Source organism: Oncorhynchus mykiss, chromosome 4 (genome assembly GCF_057628025.1).
Source record: "Oncorhynchus mykiss isolate SJ-2025 chromosome 4, ASM5762802v1, whole genome shotgun sequence".
Classification (NCBI taxonomy): Eukaryota; Metazoa; Chordata; class Actinopteri; order Salmoniformes; family Salmonidae; genus Oncorhynchus; species Oncorhynchus mykiss.
Genome location: NC_143025.1, coordinates 78,223,122 through 78,245,832, shown reverse-complemented (window position 1 = coordinate 78,245,832; position 22,711 = coordinate 78,223,122). Strand labels below are relative to the sequence as shown.

Sequence of the window (22,711 nt, the reverse complement as noted above, 5' to 3'; positions counted from 1 at the left end):
TGTGTCACTCAGTATACAGTATGTGTGTGTCACTCAGTATACAGTATGTGTGTCACTCAGTATACAGTATGTGTGTGTCACTCAGTATACAGTATGTGTGTGTCACTCAGTATACAGTATGTGTGTCACTCAGTATACAGTATGTGTGTCACTCAGTATACAGTATGTGTGTCACTCAGTATACAGTATGTTTTTCACTCAGTATACAGTATGTGTGTCACTCAGTATACAGTATGTGTGTGTCACTCAGTATACAGTATGTGTGTGTCACTCAGTATACAGTATGTGTGTCACTCAATATACAGTATGTGTGTGTCACTCAGTATACAGTATGTGTGTGTCACTCAGTATACAGTATGCATGTCACTCAGTATACAGTATGTGTGTGTCACTCAGTATACAGTATGTGTGTCACTCAATATACAGTATGTGTGTGTCACTCAGCATACAGTATGTGTGTCACTCAGTATACAGTATGTGTGTCACTCAGTATACAGTATGTTTTTCACTCAGTATACAGTATGTGTGTGTCACTCAGTATACAGTATGTGTCACTCAGTATACAGTATGTGTGTCACTCAGTATACAGTATGTGTGTCACTCAGTATACAGTATGTTTTTCACTCAGTATACAGTATGTGTGTCACTCAATATACAGTATGTGTGTGTCACTCAGTATACAGTATGTGTGTGTCACTCAGTATACAGTATGTGTGTCACTCAATATACAGTATGTGTGTGTCACTCAGTATACAGTATGTGTGTCACTCAGTATACAGTATGTGTGTGTCACTCAGTATACAGTATGTGTGTGTCACTCAGTATACAGTATGTGTGTGTCACTCAGTATACAGCATGTGTGTGTCACTCAGTATACAGTATGTCTGTGTCACTCAGCATACAGTATGTGTGTGTCACTCAGTATACAGTATGTGTGTGTCACTCAGTATACAGTATGTGTGTGTCACTCAGTATACAGCATGTGTGTCACTCAGTATACAGTATGTGTGTGTCACTCAGTATACAGTATGTCTGTGTCACTCAGTTTACAGTATGTGTGTGTCCCTCCCGGTGTGAAAACACTGCTGTGTGTAATGATGTGTGTGTCTGCATCTCTGCTGTGTGTGTGTGTCTGCATCTCTGCTTTGTGTGTGTGTGTGTGTGTGTGTGTGTGTGTGTTTGTGTGTGTGTGTGTGATCCCCTTCATTAGGTGGACTCAGGAGAGAGTCCAATGAGGCAGCAGCAGACCATCCTGTAGCTGATGCTGGGGCTAATATTCCTCAGCCTCGTTATTCTGCTAGTCTGAACAAAAAGCACACTACTATCCTTGTCAAATACACTATGGCCAAAAGTATGTGGACACATGTTCGTCAAACATCTCATTCTAAAATCATGGGCATTCATATGGAGTTGGTTCCCCTTTGCTGCTATAACAGCCTCCACTCCTCTGGGAAGGCTTTCCACTAGATGTTGGAACATTGCTGTGGGGACTTCCATTCAGGAGCATTAGTGAGGTCGGGCACTGATGTTGGGCGATTAGGCCTGCCTCGCAGTCGGCATTCCAATTCATCCCAAAGGTGTTTGATGGGGTTGAGGTCAAAGCTCTGAGCAGACCAATCAAGTTCTTCCACATCAATCTTGACAAACCGTTTTTGTATGGACCTCGCTTTGTGCATGGGGGCATTGTCATGCTGAATCAGGAAAGGATCCTTCCCCAAACTTTTGCCACAGCCCGAACCATGAAAAACTGTCCTAGACCATTATTCCTCCTCCATCGAACTCTACAGTTGTCACCATGCATTGGGGCAGGTAGTGTTCTCCTGGCATCCGTTGGACTGCCAGATGGTGAAGCATGATTCGTCACTCCAGAAAATGTGTTTCCACTGCTCCGGAGTCCAATGGAGGTGAGCTTTACACCACTCCAGCTGACGCTTGGCATTGCGCATGGTGATCTTAGGCCTGTGTGCAGCTACTCGGCCATGGAAACCCATTTCATGAAGCTCCCGACGAACAGTTATTGTGCTGATGTTGCTTCCAGAGGCAGTTTAGAACATGCTAGTGTGTGTTGCAACCTAGGACAGACAATTTTTATGCGCTTCAGCACTCGGTGGTCCCGTTCTGTGAGCTTGTGTGGCCTACCACTTCACGGTTGAGCCGTTGTTGCTCCCAGATGGTTCCATTTCACGATAACAGCACTTACAGTTTCCTCTAGCAGGGCAGAAATTTGATGAACTGGTGGCATCTGTTGACTGTGCCACATTGAAAGTCACTGAGCTCATCAGTAAGGCTATTCTACTGCCAATGTTTGTCTATGGAGATTACATGGCTGTGTGTTCGATTTTATACACCTGTCAACAATGGGTGTGGCAGAAATAGCCGAATCCACTAATTTCAAGGGGTGTCCACATACTTTTGTATATATAGAATACGTGTCAATAAAATTTGTTACGGCATGTTTGTAAACTTTGCGTATTAATGTTATCATTTGTTATGATATGAATGTCATGCATCCATGTTTAAAGCAGGCCTAAATGAAGTAGCAGCAAGTAAATAACCACAGGAAGCCTTTGACATATGCCTGGCTTTGGTTCAGTTCCACCAATATACTAACTCAGTAGACTCAGGGTCACAACAAGCGACTGAGTTTTTGTATGTTTACATGTTCTGTTTGTTTCTGCATCGGAAGTCCACAGGCTAATAGAACATTTTGTTTTTTCATATACAGTATATATATACATACACAGTTGAAGTCAGAAATGTACATACACCTCAGCCAAATACATTTAAACTCAGTGTTTCAAAATTCCTGACATTTAATCCTTGTAAAAATACTCTGTCTTAGGTCAGTTAGGATCACCATTTTATTTTAAGAATGTGAAATGTTTCTTTTGATTTTCCCACGATGTCAAGCAAAAAGGCTTGAGTTTGAAGGTAGGCCTACAGTGGGGCAAAAAAGTATTTAGTCCGCCACCAATTGTGCAAGTTCTCCCACTTAAAAAGATGAGAGAGGCCTGTAACTTATCATAGGTACACTTCAACTATGACAGACCAAATGAGAAAAAAAAGCCAGAAAATCACATTGTAGGAGTTTTAATGAATTTATTTGCAAATTATGGTGGAAGATAAGTATTTGGTCAATAACATAAGTTTATCTCAATACTTTGTTATTTACCCTTTGTTGGCAAAGACAGAGGTCAAATGTTTTCTGTAAGTCTTCACAAGGTCTTCACACACTGTTGCTGGTATTTTGGCCCATTCCCCCATGCAGATCTCATCTAGAGCAGTGATGTTTTGGGGCTGTTGCTGGGCAACACGGACTTTCAACTCCCTCCAAATATTTTCTATGGGGTTGAGATCTGGAGACTGGCTAGGACAGTAAATTATAAGTGAAATAATCTGTCTGTAAACAATTATTGGAAAAATTACTTGTGTCATGCACAAAGTAGATGTCCTAACCGATTTGCCAAAACTATAGTTTGTTAACATGAAATTTGTGGAGTGGTTGAAAAATAAGTTTTAATGACTCCAACCTAAATGTATGTAAACTTCCGACTTCAACTGTAGATGATTGTCAAAAATGGGAAAGAAGGGAGTGTTTTAAAATGCGTAATAAAGGTTAGCAATGGAGTTTTAATGACTCCAACCTAAGTGTGTGTGTGTATATATATATACAGTGCCTTGCGAAAGTATTCGGCCCCCTTGAACTTTGCGAGCTTTTGCCACATTTCAGGCTTCAAACATAAAGATATAAAACTGTATTTTTTTGTGAAGAATCAACAACAAGTGGGACACAATCATGAAGTGGAACGACATTTACTGGATATTTCAAACTTTTTTAACAAATCAAAAACGGAAAAATTGGGGGTGCAAAATTATTCAGACTAGATAAACTGTCTCTAGTTTAGTTAGTATTTAGGCCTATTAAGAATGGGACATAATCCTGGTACAGTAAGGAGCTGTGTGTGTAGGTGTGTGTGTGTGTGTGTGTGTGTGTGTGTGTGTGTGTGTGTGTGTGTGTGTGTTGCTATGTAACAGTAAACTGTGTGATGTTTAACATCATTCTCAGTGTGTCAGTGTCATTTCATTGAGGGTAATAATAGCTATCCTGAAGAGGACAGAGACGAGAAAAGGACATGTTCTGTGTTCTGGAGCAAAGGTTGCCACAGTAATTGGAAATGCAAATTGCCTTCACATGTACAGATTCCCACAGTGGATTGGGGCACGGGTGGAGAGCCAATGTGAGTGGAGAGGTGTGTGTTTGGTTTAACTATCCTTGTGGGGACCAGATGTTCTCATAAGGACAGTAAAACAAGGAACATTTGCACAAGTGGGGAAATTTTGCTGATCCCCATAGGGTTAGAATTAGGATTAGGTGTTTGGTGTTAAGGTTTGGGGTTAGGTTTAGAAATAAGATTTTGAATGGGAATAAATTGTTTGGTCCTCACAAGGATAGTAAAACGTATGTGTACGTGTGTGTGTTTGTGTGTGTGTCTTCCAACCTGAGGTAATTTCACAGCTATGGGGATGTCATCTGATGCTGAGGCGACTAGATAATTTGGCAAAATATTTTATTAAAAGAAGCAATATTGATATGAGTTAACACCAGACATCTGTTGGAGGGACATCTCTATCTTTCTTTCTCTATGTCACACACACACACACACACACACACACACACACACACACACACACACACACACACACACACACACACACACACACACACACACACACAGGGCTCTATGGTGACTTTTTTTTACAAGGAGTACGTGTTCACCTAAGTTGAAAAACGTAGGCGCACACAAAGAAATTTAGGAGTACATTTAAAAATATTTGTGGTAATAAATACCTAATTTACATAAGTATTCAAACCCTTTGCTATGAGACTCGAAATTGAGCTCAGATGCCTTTTTAAAATGATAAACTTAGATTAGCTAACACAATGTTCCATTGGAACACAGGAGTGAGTGATGGTTGCTGATAATGGGCCTCTGTACACCTAAGTAGATATTCCATTAAAAATCAGCCGTTTCCAGCTACAATAGTCCTTTACAACATTAACAATGACTACACTGTATTTCTGATCAATTTGATGTTATTTTAATGGACAAAAAATGTGGTTTTCTTTAAAAAACAAGAACATTTCTAAGTGACCCCAAACTTTTGAACGGTAGCGAACATGTTAGGGGTGTAACGGTTCACTGAATCCATGGTTTGGTTTCGGGTACAGCAGGAAAATGAAATGCCATTCACAATGTTTAGCATTCACAATGTTCCTGGCATGTTGTGACAGGATTGTTATGTTGGGTCTCTCAAGTTCTCTCTTAATGCTGCGGTTGTAAACATGTTGGAGGTGGGAATTTACCAGTTGTAAAGTCGTAAATACCAGTTGGATGCATTCATGTTATTTGAGAATGCTGATTGGCTAATGGCCAATAAACTAAAAGTACAGCTATCAAGATTGTAAACAAATGATAGAGTTCAAAAACCACATTAATAGATTTCTTTTTATAAATGTTTTGTTGTTGCATTTTACTGCTGACAATGCTGTTATAGAGGGCATTTCCTTAGTATGGCACCCAGACAAAACTACGTCGGCGAGTACATAAACTGCCTCTACCTTCCGTTCTATTGGCGAGCGTACAATCATTGGAGAACAAACTAGGCGAGCTCCGTTCAAGACTATCCTATCAACGGGACCTGAAGAACTTTAAAATCCTATGTCTCTTCGAGTCGTGGCTGAAGATGGACATGGATAATATACATCTAGCTGTTTTTTCTGTTTTTCTGCATCAGACGAACAGAACGGCAGCGTTGGGTAAGCTCAAGAGGGGTGAGGTGTATTAAGAAAATCTCAAGGTTCTGCTCGCCTGAGTTAGAATACCTCGTTATAAGCTGTAGATCATACTATGTTTCTGTCTATTTACCACCACGGTGCTGGAACTGAAACTGCACTCAATGAGCTGTATAGGGCCATAAGCAACAACGAAAATTCTCATCCAGATGCGGCGCTACTAGTGGCCGGTGATTTTAACGCAGGGAATCTGAAATCCTATTTTACCTCATTTCTACCAGCATGTCACTTGTGGCAAAAAAAAAAAAAAAAACTGCAGATCACCTTTACTCCACACACAGAAACGCATACAAAGTTCTCCCTCGCCCTCCATTTGGAAAATCTGACCATTACTCTATCCTCCTGATTGCTGCTTACAAGCAAAAACTCAAACAGGAAGTACCAGTGACACGCTAAATACAGAAGTGGTCAGGCTTCATTAATAAGTGCATTGACGACGTCTTCCCCACAGTGGTTGTACGTACATATCCCAAACAGAAGCTATGGATTACAGACAACATCCGCACTGAACTAAAAGCTAGAGCTGACGCTTTCAAGGAGCGGGCACTAAACCAGATGTGTATAAGAAAACCCACTATGCCCGACTAATCAAACAAAAGCATCAATACAGGACTAAGATCGAATCCTAATACATCGGCTCTGATGATCGTTGGATGTGGCGAGGCTTGCAAACTACAATGGATTACGTGTTTCAAGCAGACCACCATAGTCCCTGTGCCCAAGAACACCATGGTAACCTGTCTAAATGACTATCACCCCACAGCACTCACATCTGTAGCAATGAAATGCTTTGAAAGGCTGGTCATGGCTCACATCAACATCATCCCAGACACCCTGGACCCACTGCAATTCACATACCGCTCCAACGGATCCACAGATAACACAATCTCTATTGCACTCCACACTGCCCTTTCCCACCTAGACAAGAGGAACACCTATGTCAAAATGCTGTTCATTGACTACAGCTCAGCATTCAACACCAAAATGCCCTCCAAGCCCATCACTAAGCTAAGGATTCTGGGACTGCAACTGGATCCTGAACCTCCTGATGGGCCGCCCCCAGGTGGTGAGGGACAGCCTGGCAGATATGTTGTTGCTTACCATCACCACCTGGGGGCGGCCAGTCTGGAAGTTCAGGATCCAGTTGCAGAGGGAGGTGTTGAGGGTAGGCAACAACACATCCGCCACACTGACCCTCAACAGGGGGCTCCTCGGGGGTGTGTGCTTAGTCCCCTCCTATACTCCCTGTTCACCCACGACTGCGTGGCCACTCACAACTCCAACACCATCATTAAGTTTGCCAATGATACAACGGTGGTAGGGATGATCATCAACGACAATGAGACAGCCTATGGAGGAGATCAGAGGCCTGGCAGTATGGTGCTAGGACATCAACCTCTCCCTCAACTTCAGCAAGACAAAGGAGCTGATGGTGGACTGAACACGCCCTCATTCATATCGACAGGGCTGTAGTGGAGTGGGGAGTAGAGCTTTAAGTTCCTCGGTGTCCACATCACTAAGGATATATCCTGGTCTGCACACACCAACACAGTCATGAAAAAGGCATGAAAACGCCTTTCCCTCTACAGGAGGCTGAAAAGGTTTCGCATGGGCATTCCGATCGTCAAAAATGTCTACAGCTGCACCATTGAGAGCATCTTGACTGGCTGTATCACCACTTGGTATGGCAACTGCTTGGCATCTGACCGAAAGGCGCTACAGATCCAGGACCTCTATACCAGGCAGTGTCAGAGGAAGGCCCTAAAAATTGTCAAAGACTCTAGCAAACCAAGTCATAGACTGTTGTTCTCTCTGCTACCACACGGCAAGCAGTACCAATGCACCAGTTCTGGAACCACAGGATCCTGAACAGCTTCTACCCCCAAGCCATTAGACTGCAAAATAGTTAATTAAATAGTTTATTGATATAGGGTTCGTCCCCCCTTTGCTGCTATAACAGCCTCCACTCATCTGGGAAGGGTTTCCACTAGATGTGGAGGTCGGCCACTGATGTTTGGTGATTAGGCCTGACTCGCAGTCGGCGTTCCAATTCATCCCAAAGGTGTTCGATGGGGTTGAGGTCAGGGTTCTGTGCAGGCCTGTCAAGTTCTTCCACACCGAACTCGACAAACCATTTATATATGGATCTCGCTTTGTGCACAGTAGCATTGTCATGTTGAAACAGGAAAAGTGCCTTCCCCAAACTGTTGTCACAATGTTGGAAGCACAGAATCATCTAGAATGTCATTGTATGCTGTAGCGTTAAGATTTCCCTTCACTGGAACTAAGGGGCCTGAACCATGAAAAACAGCTTCAGACCATTATTTCTCCTCCACCAACCTTTACAGTTGGCACTATGCATTTGGGCAGGTAGTGTTCTCCTGGCATCTACCAAACCCAGATTGGTCCGTCGGACTGACAGATGGTAAAGCGTGATTCATCACTCCAGAGAACGTGTTTCCAATGGTGGCGAGCTTTACACCACATCCTGCCGAAACTTGGCATTGCGCATTTCATGAAGCTCCCGACAAACAGTTATTGTGCTGACGCTGCTTCCAAAGGCAGTTTGGAACTCGGTAGTGAGTGTTGCAACTGAGGATAGACGATTTTTATGTGCTACGCACTTCAGCACTCGGCGGTCCAGTTCTGTGAACTTGTGTGGCCTACCACTCACTCCGCAGCTGAGCCGTTAATGCATCTAGACATTTCCACTTCACAATAACAGCATTTATAGTTGAACGGGGTAGCTCTAACAGGGCAAACATTTGACGAACTGTCTTGTTGGTAAAGGTGGCATCCTATGACGGTGCCACGTTGAAAGTCACCAAGCTCTTCAGTAAGGCCACTCTACTACTCCCTTGGATTCTCCTCCGGACCTGCGTACCCTGTTCCAACCCCTCTCACTCCAGCCTCAGCCTCCTCAGCCTCCACCTGGTTTCCAGCTTCCCGCCCAAGCTTCCACTGACCTGCACTCCATCTCCCCCGTGTGTCAATAAATACCTTGTTTACTTCATCCCCGTCTCCTTGTCTGAGTCTGCTCTTGTGACAAATGTTTGATTTTGATTTGAGAAGATGGTACTGAGCTTAGATAGTGACTAAATGACTGTCCACCCACAGTTCAAAATAGGCTTGGATAGTGAATGACTGCCCACTCACAGTTTAAAATAGGCATAGATAGTAAACAAATGATTGTCCACTCAGTTTAAAATAGGGACACAACCTGATACATTTCCTATAAATAAAGAAGAAAAAATACATTTCCCTTTTAAAAAGTGGGAAGCTGGAGATATTTACACACAACAGATACTGTATAATGTTCTGTTTCCGCTCCTCCCACATTCAACAGTACAGAGAAGATCTCCTGCTCCTACATGTATAGATTACATAGGACGTGTATCTCTGTCATTAAGGGCAGGCTGTAGTTCACAAACATGTTTACCAACCCCCAAAAATGATTTCCACTCTACAGAAACGTCATCTAACATGATGTGTGTTTCATATGCAACAGCCGAGGAAGTTCTACAAAGACCACCGAAAAGACTAAGAGTATAAAGAACAACCATCGGTTTCACTGTTAACACCAATAGGTATTAAGTCTAATATAACTCTCCAACTTACCAGTTCAGCATGAAGTAACTTCAGTGGGTGAAACTCATATCTTGGCCTGTGAGGACAGAGGAGGGAACATTTAAAAGCCCAATGCAGCCTTTGTTATCTCAATATCAAATCATTCAAAAATGATTCTTAGCAAAGATTAATTTCTCAAGCAATAATTTAGCTAGGACTGTCTGGGAGTGGTCTGAGTGGGGTGGGGAAAACTGAAAACTAGCTGTTATCGGCAGAGATGTTTGGAACTCTTTCTTATTGGTCAATCAACTAATTTAACGCTTGGTTTCGGGTGGTCTTTTCAAAACAGCTGTTACACTAAAAGGAAATGATCATAATTGTCGTATTTTCACAGTACTATTCCAACCTCCTGGTGTGGAAATGTATATAAAACACAAGCAAATCTAGTATTTGACTGGACTGGGCCTTTAAGAACAAGTCAGGGGCAAAAAGCTCTGGACATTAGGAGCCTCCCCTTAAATCAAGAAACTCATTAAACCTATGGACATGAACCTCACAGATGGACTGCAGACAGACAGACAGACACACACCTCTCTCCCCAGCCAAGGAAAACACCCCAGTGAAGTATAATATCCACAATGGAGGCTTGGGAAGAGAGTCCTGTTTTGGTTAGCTATAACAATAAAGCGGAAAGCTATGAATCATAATGTGTTTAAACAAACAATGGAACTATTCGTCATAGATAATCAGATCTGTCTGTTATTTTCAACTCATTTTCAGTGTGTGTGTGTGTGTGTGTATGTGCATGTATGTACAGTTGAAGTCGGAAGTTTGCATACACCTTAGTCAAATACATTTAAACTCAGTTTTTCACAATTCCTGACATTTAATCCTAGTAAAAATTCAGTTTTAGGTCAGTTAGGATCACCACTTTATTTTAAGAATGTGAAAGGTCAGAATAATAGTAAAGAGAATGATTTATTTCAGCTTTTATTTCTTTCATCACATTCCCAGTGGGTCAGAAGTTTACATACACTCAATTAGTATTTGGTAGCTTTGCCTTTCAATTGTTTAACTTGGGTCAAATGTTTCAGGTAGCCTTCCACAAGCTTTCCACAATAAATTAGGTGAACTTTGGCCCATTCCTCCTGACAGAGCTGGTGTAACTGAGTCAGGTTTGTAGGCCTCCTTGCTCGCACACGCATTTTCAGTTCTGCCCACAACGTTTCTATGGGATTGAGGTCAGGGCTTTGTGATGGCCACTCCAATACCTTGACTTTGTTGTCATTAAGCCATTTTGCCACAACTTTGGAAGTATGCTTGGGGTCATTGTTCATTTGGAAGACCCATTTGCGACCAAGCTTTAACTTCCTGACTGATGTTTTGAGATGCTTCAATATATCCACGTATCCTCCCTCATGATGCCATCTATTTTGTGAAGTGCACCAGTCCCTCCTGCAGCAAAGCACCCCCACAACATGATGCTGCCACCCCCATGCTTCAAGGTTGGGATGGTGTTCTTCGGCTTGCAAGCCACCCCCTTTTTCCTCCAAAACATAACGATGGTCATTATGGCCAAACAGTTCTATTTTTGTTTCATCAGACCAGAGGACATTTCTCCAAAAAGTACGATCTTTGTCCCCATGTGCAGTTGCAAACCGTAGTCTGGCTTTTTATGGCGGTTTTGGAGCAGTGGCTTCTTCCTTGCTGAGCGGCCTTTCAGGTTATGTCGATATGGGACTCGTTTTACTGTGGATATAGATACTTTTGCACCGGTTTCCTCCAGCATCTTCACAAGGTCATTTGCTGTTGTTCTGGGATTGATTTGCACTTTTTGCACCAAAGTACGTTCATCTCTAGGAGACAGAACACATCTCCTTCCTGAGCGGTATGACAGCTGTGTGGTCCCATGGTGTTTATACTAGCGTACTATTGTTTGTACAGATGAACGTGGTAACTTCAGGCGTTTGGAAATTGCTCCCAAAGATGAACCAGACTTGTGGAGGCCTACAATTTTTTTTCTGAGGTCTTGGCTGATTTCTTTTGATTGTCCCAAAAGAAAAGAGGCACTGAGTTTGAAGGTAGGCCTTGAAATACATCCACAGGTACACCGCCAATTGACTCAAATGATGTCAATTAGCCTATCAGAAACTTCTAAAGCAATGACGTCATTTTATGGAATTTTCCGAGCTGTTTAAAGGCACAGTCAACTTAGTGTATGTAAACTTCTGACCCACTGGAATTGTGATAATGTGAAATAATTGAAATAATCTGTCTGTAAACGATTGTTGGAAAAATGACTTGTGTCATGCACAAAGTAGATGTCCTAACCAACTTGCCAAAACTATAGTTTGTTAACAAGAAATGTGTGTGTGTGTATATGTATGTGTGTGTGTGTGTGTGTGTGTGTGTGTGTGTGTGTGTGTGTGTGTGTGTGTGTGTGTGTGTGTGTGTGTGTGTGTGTGTGTGTGTGTGTGCGCGTGAATGTGTGCACTAGGCTACCCTGTCTTTCCCAGACCTTATATGTCCATCTCCCTGATAGATGGATCAAAGCAGCATAGCTGTTGTGTGAGAAGAGGAAGAGAGGACAGGAGGAAAACATGATACCTCAGTCAAAACAAAGGATGGAAATATGGAGTCAGATGACTGTTCTAGAGCAGACTGGGGCTGTCCCGTTGCAACTCCACTGGTGTTGGACCGAAAGATACAAGGTCGCTGGTTCCAGTCCCACTTGTTTTACCCCAGGAATTTGCTTCCATACGATGTTGGTTACCTCACCAATGTCAAAATCCCACATGGGAAGACCCAAACACAGACAAACACAACCACCACTGACACAGTTATGACCATGATACCACTGCCAGCTTCTCCAAACACAACAATCATTGTGTGTGTGTGTGTGTGTGTGTGTTTTCTGATTGACATCTCCACAGCCAGACCAGTACAGCAGAGGTAGGGGACTCCCTCCTCTAAGCAGCATCATGCAGCAGGTCTGAAGACCAGCCAACGTCTACGTTTGAACCCTTAACAACATCACTGATTTACTGATTAACAAATATGCAACAAATCAATATTGAAGAAATGTATGCAATACGTGTGTGTGTGTGTGTGTGTGTGTGTGTGTGCACGAGTCCTCTACCACTAGATGCAGAGCCACACAGAAGTATCCTTCTAGTTTTGAAGGCAGCAGGGTAAACGGTGTGACTCATAGCAATCCTATCTGTTTGTTTTGCCTGTCTGGCTAAATGTCATTTCAGACATGATCAGCTAAGGAACTGCCGGAGACTGCTTTTAGGTCCACCCCAATCTCTATTTCCTGTTTTACAGCTCACCTAAACCTGATACTTTATCACGGCATTGCATTTGGTTTATTTTGTGTCTAGGATTCTGGAATAAATCTATTCTGCATTTTTCCCACATCACTTGCCTTGGTTCAGCATTTATTTATTTATTTCTGAGCCAGGCACCAGCAGCAAGCTACTGTCAGCCAGCTGCTGTCAGACAAATACCATTTCCTCCTTGGAGATTTGAGATTAAAACAAGCACTTTTTAGCTGCCTAAACCGGTCTCCCTTTTCAGGGACTCAACGGCCCTGAAGTTGAGAAACACACACAGCAACCTGATTCACAATGAAGCATCAGCCATCCCATTAACACAACACAGTCAATATTCATCACAAAATCACTGCATTGTGTAATAGCAGCCAAATATATCACCTTTCCAAACAACCTGTACAATATGGCGCAGACAGATTTTAGACAAGCAGCATAATCTGAGCCTTGGCCAACGAACAAACGCTCTGAATCAGTATAAGCTTTCCCCTCATAACAATAACCATACCCTCTGACCCGAAAAAAACACAGCCGTTAAGCTTCTTAGCCCAACTCTCTTCATCAGAATCAGCTTTAGGCTATGGTGGCTTCTAAACTATGCAGGTAAGGTCATTTGAGACCTATAAGGTTATATCTGAGCAAAGCAATGTTCTGAGATATTGACCATTAAAGGTTTCACATCTCAGGTATCCGACCTGTTTTGTAGTCCTCACCTTAAAGGAGCCTAAAGTTCAGAGGGGGTTACAGTCGCAGATAGAACCTTATGGCTCTGAAATGTCAATCTGAGTTCAACCATAAGGTCCTGTCTGACACCCAATGTTAAAATGATTTCAATGTCAATAGAAAAGTACAGATTTGTAATGATTAAATAAAGAGAATATCCTTCCTTATTTCTAATCATGTCATCACATTTGTTAAACACATTTACACATTTGATTTAACACATTTGTTAAAGCGATAGTTCCCTAAAATGACAAATGCACTATATTATCCCATGGAGAACTAACCACGTTGCTAAAGCTTAGCTCTGGATGAGTAAACTGATATATTTTTCTGGTCTCTGACACCCAAAGTCAGTAAATTACTTGCTATTTACCAATAAAATGTGGTAAGTTATGTCATTTTAGAGAAATGCCCCTTCCATGCAGGTTTTCGTATTGATATAGAACACGACAAAAGCAGCAATGCCTCTCCTAAGGGCGTTAAACATGCTCTAAGAAACCTGTGTTCATTTGTTCTTACCATAAAGAACTTACGTTATGGCCATTCTTCTAAAAATGGGTGGAAAAAAACTCTTCAGTAATTAAAAATGAGGACCGGAACCTATTATGTCAACAATCAAGGACTTGGAACTATAAGGTTCTATCTGCAAAATGAACACTAGGTGTGCAAAATATTAGGAACATCCTAATATTGAGTTGCACCACCTTATGCCCTCAGAGCAGCCTCAATTCGTTGGGGCATGGCCTCTACAAGGTGTCGAAAGCTTTCCACAGGGATGCTGGCTCATGCTGACTCCATTGCTTCCCACAGTTGTGTCAAGTTGGCTGGATGTCCTTTGGGTGGTGGACCATTCTTGATACACACAGGAAACTGTGCAGTTCTTGACACAATCAAACCGGTGCGCCTGGCACCTACTACCATCCCCCGTTCAAAGGCACTTCAATCTTTTGTCTTGCCCATTCACCTTCTGAATGGCACACATACATAATCCATGTCTCAATTGTCTCAAGGCGTAAAGATCCTTATTTAACCTGTCTCCTCCCCTTCATCTACACTGATTGAAGTGGATTTAACAAGTGACATCAATAAGGGATCATAGCTTTCACCTGGATTCACCTGGTCAGTCTATGTCATGGAAAGAGTGTATAGTTTTGAGATATTGAGTATTTTTCAAGTCCCAAATCTCAGAACCGTTTTGTAATGTCTCCCTCTTTATATCAAGTATATCACCTAAGAAACAATTATTTTTGATTGACAACCCAGCAATGAGATTGGATTCCAGAATGAACCTTATAGCAGCACCAAGCCAAAGGGTGTTTGGGCAAATAGAACTTTCAGGTTTTTCTTTATTTTTCTCCATAGTAAATAAACTTGTTTTATTATCTGACATATCTCACATATAAAGGTTTACTAAAGAGCAACTCTATGTGAATAACACCTTTTTTACCAAATGTCATAGACCTTTATAGTCCCAAGGTCACTAATGGTTTTTGTGCGAAGGAGGTAGGTAGGGCAATGTTTGTCTCTCTAATCGCAATCGAAGTGCTTATGCCACTGTGTCAATACTATAAACCTGGATAGGGCTCTCTTTCTACACGCAGCAGACATGCAGTGACAGAAGCTGCAGAACGGTCAATGGACACAGACAGACACTTCATTAGAGTTAGAAATCTATAGACATTGTTTTAAGTCGCTATTACTATACCACTACTGTTATACAGTACTGTTTTATTGTAGTAAACAAGTGTTTTCTTTAGTCATTATAGACTCCTGAGATCCTATGTGTCTGATGAAAAGCATGCGATAAGCAGATTGCTTCCAGGGTGAATATCTTGGTTGAATCTAAGAAAGCAGCCACTTCATTGCATATCGAACGACTCGTGGCAAACGTGTCTCTATCCCCCCTCTCTCCCCATAATCAAAATCAGCTAAATACCACTTCAAACACACGTCCGGCTGCCTGTCGATGACCGCACGCTTCACACACTGGACATTGGCTCCGTGCGTGCACGGGAACAGGTGGCAGTTCCGCGCACAGGTGTGCGTCTACAACACCACTAAACCAAAACAAGGTATCCTGTGTACACTTTTTATCCCTTACCATCAACATACATGTCGACTGCTATTTATTCACAAAATAATACTTTGGACAAATGCCTTTCTCAATATCAAAACAGAAAATGCACTACTAACGTTAATGCATCTCAAAAAGCTGTCTGATACTGACAGAAATCAGTATAGCTCGACAAGAGTAGCCATTGGCTGATTGTTATGTCTTGATTATCTTGCTTTATGTTGTGATGGAAGAAGCGGAACATGTATGGCAAATGAGTGCACACTGCACACACACACAGCCCCAAACATCAGAATACTGGCTAACGTCAGCAAGCTAGTTGTCTGACAAGCAGACATCGTTAGCATGAATTGTGATCTATATCTCTACAGAATCGTGTATAAATAGAGCAAACTATTGTTCAATAACTCGTATGTTTGTTATCTAACTTAGCTAGTAGCTGCCATATGTTTAAACCCAAATCATTTAGAGTGGTTTGCGTAAAAGCTAGCCTAGCAGGTGGTGCATCTCTCATGCAAGCATGCCAGTCTGACTACTTTTATGGGCAAGCAAGCTGGGTATCCCTGCTATTGTCTGTCCTGTTAGCTAGCAGCTAGCAAGCCTCTATCTTGGAGAAGAAAATACCGATATTCCCCTCCATTTGTCAAGTTTTTGACGCTGCAAACCAGCTGACTAACAATACACCACAGATGAATGGGGATACATACCTTTGATTAGCCTATATACCGTTTCTGCTAACGTTCCAATTCACAAAAACGAAAGCAATGGATGGATAGGACATCCATGCACGTGTTGTGCATGCTTGTACACGAGCTATAATGTTATTTTACATCAAACCAAGAACGAGCCTTTCGAAAATAACCCACAAGATTTGCCGCTGTTTCTGTAATCTAGTTTCCAGAACGACCTCTCTGGGAGTGGAATATTCTCACGGGTTTCAACCACCAATATGAAAACAAGGGAACGTTTTTATCTCTCCAATACTGTAAATTACTAGACACCCAGATCAACGAATCATACAAAAGTGGTGCTCAGCAAAACATTGCAAAAGTCCCACTTGCAGCCAAAATGACCGAAATATGAAAATGCCCTTACGTAAATTGGTTGCGACGAGAACGGATAAAATCCGATGTGACAAATGATGCTTGCAGAGGCTGGGCCGGGATTTTTTCTCCTTTTTACAGCTGCTGTGCTGTATCTCCCGCCCTCTCTCTGTTCCTCTCAAACTATCTCTCTCTCTTCCCCTCTTGTCTTTATCCTTCCCTTCCAAGAGCCCGCTCCTCTTGTACCACTCGCCATCCAGTGGAGAATGGCCATATGCGTTCCTATAAGGAACCACTCTCGGGATTTGTGTGTGCGCGTGCATGCGACTCGTGTACGTGCGTGCATGTGTGTGTGTGCGGCTCAGACAAATGACAGGTTGTAAAGGAATATTATGTTACACTACAATTTGGTGTGTGTGTGTGTGTGTGTGTGTGTGTGTCTGTGTGTGTGTGTGTGTGTGCTCATCCCACTAACAGTAGCCACAAATACAAATGCAATGCTTTTTTTGCAAGGCCTTGCTTGTCATGTTGGTATAAATGTTGATACTTGAGTAGCCTAAGTAGAGCCCTCTCTAAATGATCCTCTCCTTGAGACCTTAGATCAAATCAAATGATCAAATCAAATGTATTTATAAAGCCCTTTTTACATCAGCAGATGGCACAAAGTGCTTATACAGAAATCCAGTCTAAAACCCCAAACTGTAAGTTTCGGGTGGCAGGTAGTCTAGCGTTTAGAGGATTGGGCCAGTAACCAAAAGTAGCTGGTTCAAATACCAGAGCCGACTATGTGAACATCTGTCAATGTGCCCTTGAGCAAGTAATTTAACCCTAATTTGCTCCAGGAGTGCAGTACTACTGTGGCTGACCCTGTAAAACAACACATTTCACTGAACTTATTTGGCATATGTGAAAATAAAACAGCTTAATCCTGACATGTTTATTTCTTGGTCTGACAAGAGAAAATCTAAACTACTGTTTCTAAGCCCTTGCAGAGAAACAACATGATCAAAATCATATAAACTAATTGGCATGACATCATAGAGGGTGGCAGAGCAAGCTTCAAACAGGAAGCACACGATAAAATCAGCGACAGATTTGTTTTCTGTTTTGATGTTAAGGTTATAAAACTGTCATAAATAATGCACAGTGCCACATTGTGATGTGAATCTGCATACTAGGTACTGGTGCATCAAAATACATTCAAAGTTGCCAATATTACAGTATGTTTACATTTTGTCATTCAGTCATGTTTGGTTGTTGTCCTGCAATACCAGCCATAGCTAGCTATAGTAGGACAGCATGCAGTAGCAAGAGTTGAACAGTCTTAAAGGCTATTCCAATGGATGAAAGAGGTCCAGTTTACATTAGGGACCCCTGACATTAGGTTAGGCAGGGATCTGGTTATTGAAGTACTATATCCTGTTCATTTTTTTCTTATTTAAGTGAATTCACAATTTTTGCATTTCTGTCTTCTGTAACCTCTTCAGACATCTATCCAACATATTAGCCCAACACATGATCCATTTCTGTCTTCTGTAACCTCTTCAGACATCTATCCAACATATTAGCCCAACACATGATCCATTTCTGTCTTCTGTAACCTCTTCAGACATCTATCCAACATATTAGCCCAACACATGATCCATTTCTGTCTTCTGTAACCTCTTCAGACATCTATCCAACATATTAGCCCAACACATGATCCATTTCTGTAATCCTCAGATGTTTCTTAATCACACAAAATGTCATTGAACTGTCATTGGAGTACAATTAGGACTATAATAATGGTGTCCAGTTTATCTAGCCTGCTGTCCCAGTCTACCAAATGTGAACTGAAAATATGGCTTTGACTCAGTGTACACAAATGGGTGTGTCAAGCCTCCTGTAAATATTATATCAACATTTGCTTTTTTTGTGTGAATAGGAAACATATTGAGGATTTCAGAAATGTACCATGTGTTGGGCTAATATGTTGGATAGATGTTGGAAAAATTCAAAAAGTGTCCCAATTATTCAGAATTCACCCTATATTGTGTCTATATCAGACACATTATATAAAAAGGCAAGACGAGAAGAATAGCAGGTGCGTCTCTTCATAACTGTACCCTGAGGCTGTATGTTGCAAAACTATTCAATGAGAAAAACACTTACAAAAGGAAAGCAAATAGGAGGCCCTCCACCTTATAAACAAAATAGAAAAAAGACCACTGACCATTGTTATTACTGTTTCTGTGAAACATTGCAGTGAAAAATGAACATCTAGTGCGGGAAGCCTATACTCTGAGAGCCAAAAGTGATGTAGATTATGTAGATTATGATATAGCCATGAGCCTACCCCTTCAATATGCTTGTTTAATTACCAGCGTAAATCTGTATTGGACAGACATTTATTCTGTTTTGCATGAAATAACACTTCTACAGAATGAGCAGGACTGCCCCACTCTTCAGTTTTTCCATATAAATTATGTGTACTTATTATTGCCACAAAATGTTTTTAATTTTTTTATTTTTTTTTATTTTACCTTTATTTAACCAGGTAGGCTAGTTGAGAACAAATTCTCATTTACAACTGTGACCTGGCCAAGATAAATCATAGCAGTGTGAACAGACAACACAGAGTTACACATGGAGTAAACAATTAACAAGTCAATAACACAGTAGAAAAAAAAGGAAAAAGGGGAGTCTATATACATTGTGTGCAAAAGGCTTGAGGAGGTAGGTGAATAATTACAATTTAGCAGATTAACACTGGAGTGATACATGATCAGATGGTCATGTACAGGTAGATATACTGGTGTCCAAAAGAGCAGAAAAGTAAATAAATATAAACAGTATGGGGATGAGATAGGTAAATTGGGTGGGCTATTTACCGATAGACTATGTACAGCTGTAGCGCTCAGATAGCAGATGTTTAAAGTTGGTGAGGGAGATAAAAGTCTCCAACTTCAGCGATTTTTGCAATTCGTTCCAGTCACAGGCAGCAGAGAACTGGAACGAAAGGCAGCCAAATTAGGTGTTGGCTTTAGGGATGATCAGTGAGATACACCTGCTGGAGCGTGTGCTACGGGTGGGTGTTGCCATCGTGACCAGTGAACTGAGATAAGGAAAAGCTTTACCTAGCATGGACTTGTAGATGACCTGGAGCCAGTGGGTCGGGCGACAAATATGTAGCGAGGGCCAGCCGACTAGAGCATACAGGTCGCAGTGGTGGGTGGTATAAGGTGCTTTAGTAACAAAACGGATGGCACTGTGATAAACTGCATCCAGTTTGCTGAGTAGAGTATTGGAAGCTATTTTGTAGATGACATCGCCGAAGTCGAGGATCGGTAGGATAGTCAGTTTTACTAGGGTAAGTTTGGTGGCGTGAGTGAAGGAGGCTTTGTTGCGGAATAGAAAGCCGACTGTAGATTTGATTTTAGATTGGAGATGTTTGATATGAGTCTGGAAGGAGAGTTTACATTTTAGCCAGACACCTAGGTACTTATAGATGTCCACATATTCTAGGTTGGAACCATCCAGGGTGGTGATGCTAGACAGGCGTGCGGGTGCAGGCAGCGAATGGTTGAAAAGCATGCATTTGGTTTTACTAGCGTTTAAGAACAGTTGGAGGCCACGGAAGGAGTGTTGTATGGCATTGAAGCTCGTTTGGAGGTTAGATAGCACAGTGTCCAAGGAAGGGCCAGAAGTATACAGGATGGTGTCGTCTGCATAGAGATGGATCAGGGAATCGCCCACAGCAAGAGCAACATCATTGATATATACAGAGAAAAGAGTTGGCCCGAGAATTGAACCCTGTGGCACCCCCATAGAGACTGCCAGAGGACCGGACAACATGCCCTCCGATTTGACACACTGAACTCTGTCTGCAAAGTAGTTGGTGAACCAGGCAAGGCAGTCATTAGAAAAACCGAGGCTACTGAGTCTTCTGATAAGAATATGGTGATTGACAGAGTCGAAAGCCTTGGCCAGGTCGATGAAGACGGCTGCACAGTACTGTCTTTTATCGATGGCGGTTATGATATCGTTTAGTACCTTGAGCGTGGCTGAGGTGCACCCGTGACCGGCTCGGAAACCAGATTGCACAGAGGAGAAGGTACGGTGGGATTCGAGATGGTCAGTGACCTGTTTGTTGACTTGGCTTTCAAAGACCTTAGAAAGGCAGGCCAGGATGGATATAGGTCTGTATCAGTTTGGGTCCAGGGTGTCTCCCCCTTTGAAGAGGGGGATGACTGCGGCAGCTTTCCAATCCTTGGGGATCTCAGACGATATGAAAGAGAGGTTAAACAGGCTGGTAATAGGGGTTCCGACAATGGCGGCGGATAGTTTCAGAAATAGAGGGTCCAGATTGTCAAGCCCAGCTGATTTGTACGGGTCCAGGTTTTGCAGCTCTTTCAGAACATCTGCTATTTGGATTTGGGTAAAGGAGAAGCTGGAGAGGCTTGGGCGAGTAGCTGCGGGGGGGGGGGGGGGGCTGTTGGCCGAGGTTGGAGTAGCCAGGAGGAAGGCATGGCCAGCCGTTGAGAAATGCTTGTTGAAGTTTTCGATAATCATGGATTTATCGGTGGTGACCGTGTTAACTAGCCTCAGTGCAGTGGGCAGCTGGGAGGAGGTGCTCTTGTTCTCCATGGACTTTACAGTGTCCCAGAACTTTTTGGAGTTAGAGCTACAGGATGCAAATTTCTGCCTGAAGAAGCTGGCCTTTGCTTTCCTGACTGACTGCGTGTATTGGTTCCTGACTTCGCTGAACAGTTGCATATCGCGGGGACTATTCGATGCTATTGCAGTCCGCCACAGGATGTTTTTGTGCTGGTCGAGGGCAGTCAGGTCTGGAGTGAACCAAGGGCTATATCTGTTCTTAGTTCTGCATTTTTTGAACGGAGCATGCTTATCTAAAATGGTGAGGAAGTTACTTTTAAAGAATGACCAGGCATCCTCAACTGACGGGATAAGGTCAATATCCTTCCAGGATACCCGGGCCAGGTCGATTAGAAAGGCCTGCTCGCAGAAGTGTTTTAGGGAGCGTTTGACAGTGATGAGGGGTGGTCGTTTGACTGCGGACCCGTAGCGGATACAGGCAAGGAGGCAGTGATCGCTGAGATCCTGGTTGAAGACAGCGGAGGTGTATTTGGAGGGCCAGTTAGTCAGGATGACGTCTATGTGCATGAATGAATCCATAGAAAAAACAAGGGTATGGTTATTTGAATAGTTTGCACAGTCATTATCTTTGTTTCTAGAAAGAGAGCTGAAATGTATTAATTGTTGAATTCATTTTATGTCTGTCTTCTGGAAGCTGTGCTGCATCATTTCCCCCCACGAGGGCCAGCCCCCTAGCAATTCTAGTTCCAGCTAATGAGATTAGCCCTTCGCCATTGGAATGGCAGATAGCAATAATCCTACACAGCAGAGCGAGAGAAATGGCATGGTGCACATATCTGCACATATGTGATGTTGTACACAATTTTTGGGGACCACTTTTGGGTCAAGGCCGCTACTTTCAGAACTACTGGCTAAAAAGTACACAAAAGTACCGGAGAATCCCTTTAAGGTGCAGAGTGTTTGGGTAAATTCAATGCTTGGGCCGCGTGACTAGATAGCTGTGAGAATGTGTTAGCCGAACTAGTACCAACTGCATGGATAGTAGCTTACTGTGGTGTAATTTCTGCTACAACAACTGCATTCCACACAGCACAAGGACGACTGATAATGGCTTTGTTGTCGTATGTGTGTGTGTGTGTGTGTGTGTGTATCTCTTTTATACCTGAAAAATGAACAACTGTAAAATAAACGTCCATAGACTTCCTCATTCTCTTCAGTTTATTAACCCAGACCTCATCATTTTATGAATCTCTAAGCGTATTCATTTCAATTGTATCCCATCACCTTAACCTTACCCAGGGTGATCTGGATGCCACACACTCAGGACAACTGACTGTGACAGTAGGACTGACCCACTAGACACAGGCCCTAGTAAACCACAGCAGGGTTACTACTGTACACTTCCATTAAACCAAACCTCTATGTAATGTCTTAGAGTGGTATAACAACACAAAGTTAAGAGTGGTCTTCAAATGGCTGACACATTGACGAAGTGGCAGGAAACTGTCTAGTCACGTGACTG

At 42.4% G+C, this 22,711-nt stretch overlaps 1 protein-coding gene across 3 annotated transcripts in view; it reads right to left on the bottom strand.

Annotated features, from left to right (window-relative positions):
• Positions 1-16,939, bottom strand: part of LOC110522448 (1-phosphatidylinositol 4,5-bisphosphate phosphodiesterase beta-4) — a 142,866-nt gene extending 125,927 nt beyond the window's left edge. For 2 of the 3 annotated variants that reach the window (XM_036976061.2, XM_036976062.2), the window contains exons 1-2: positions 16,646-16,939; positions 9,473-9,518 (exon numbers count right to left, since the gene is read on the bottom strand). The gene's annotated coding sequence lies outside the window, so the exon portion shown is untranslated. The remainder of the gene's footprint in view (positions 1-9,472; positions 9,519-16,645) is intronic. The other variant, XM_090233087.1, reaches the window with a different exon arrangement.
• Between the last annotated feature and the right edge of the window lie 5,772 nt (positions 16,940-22,711).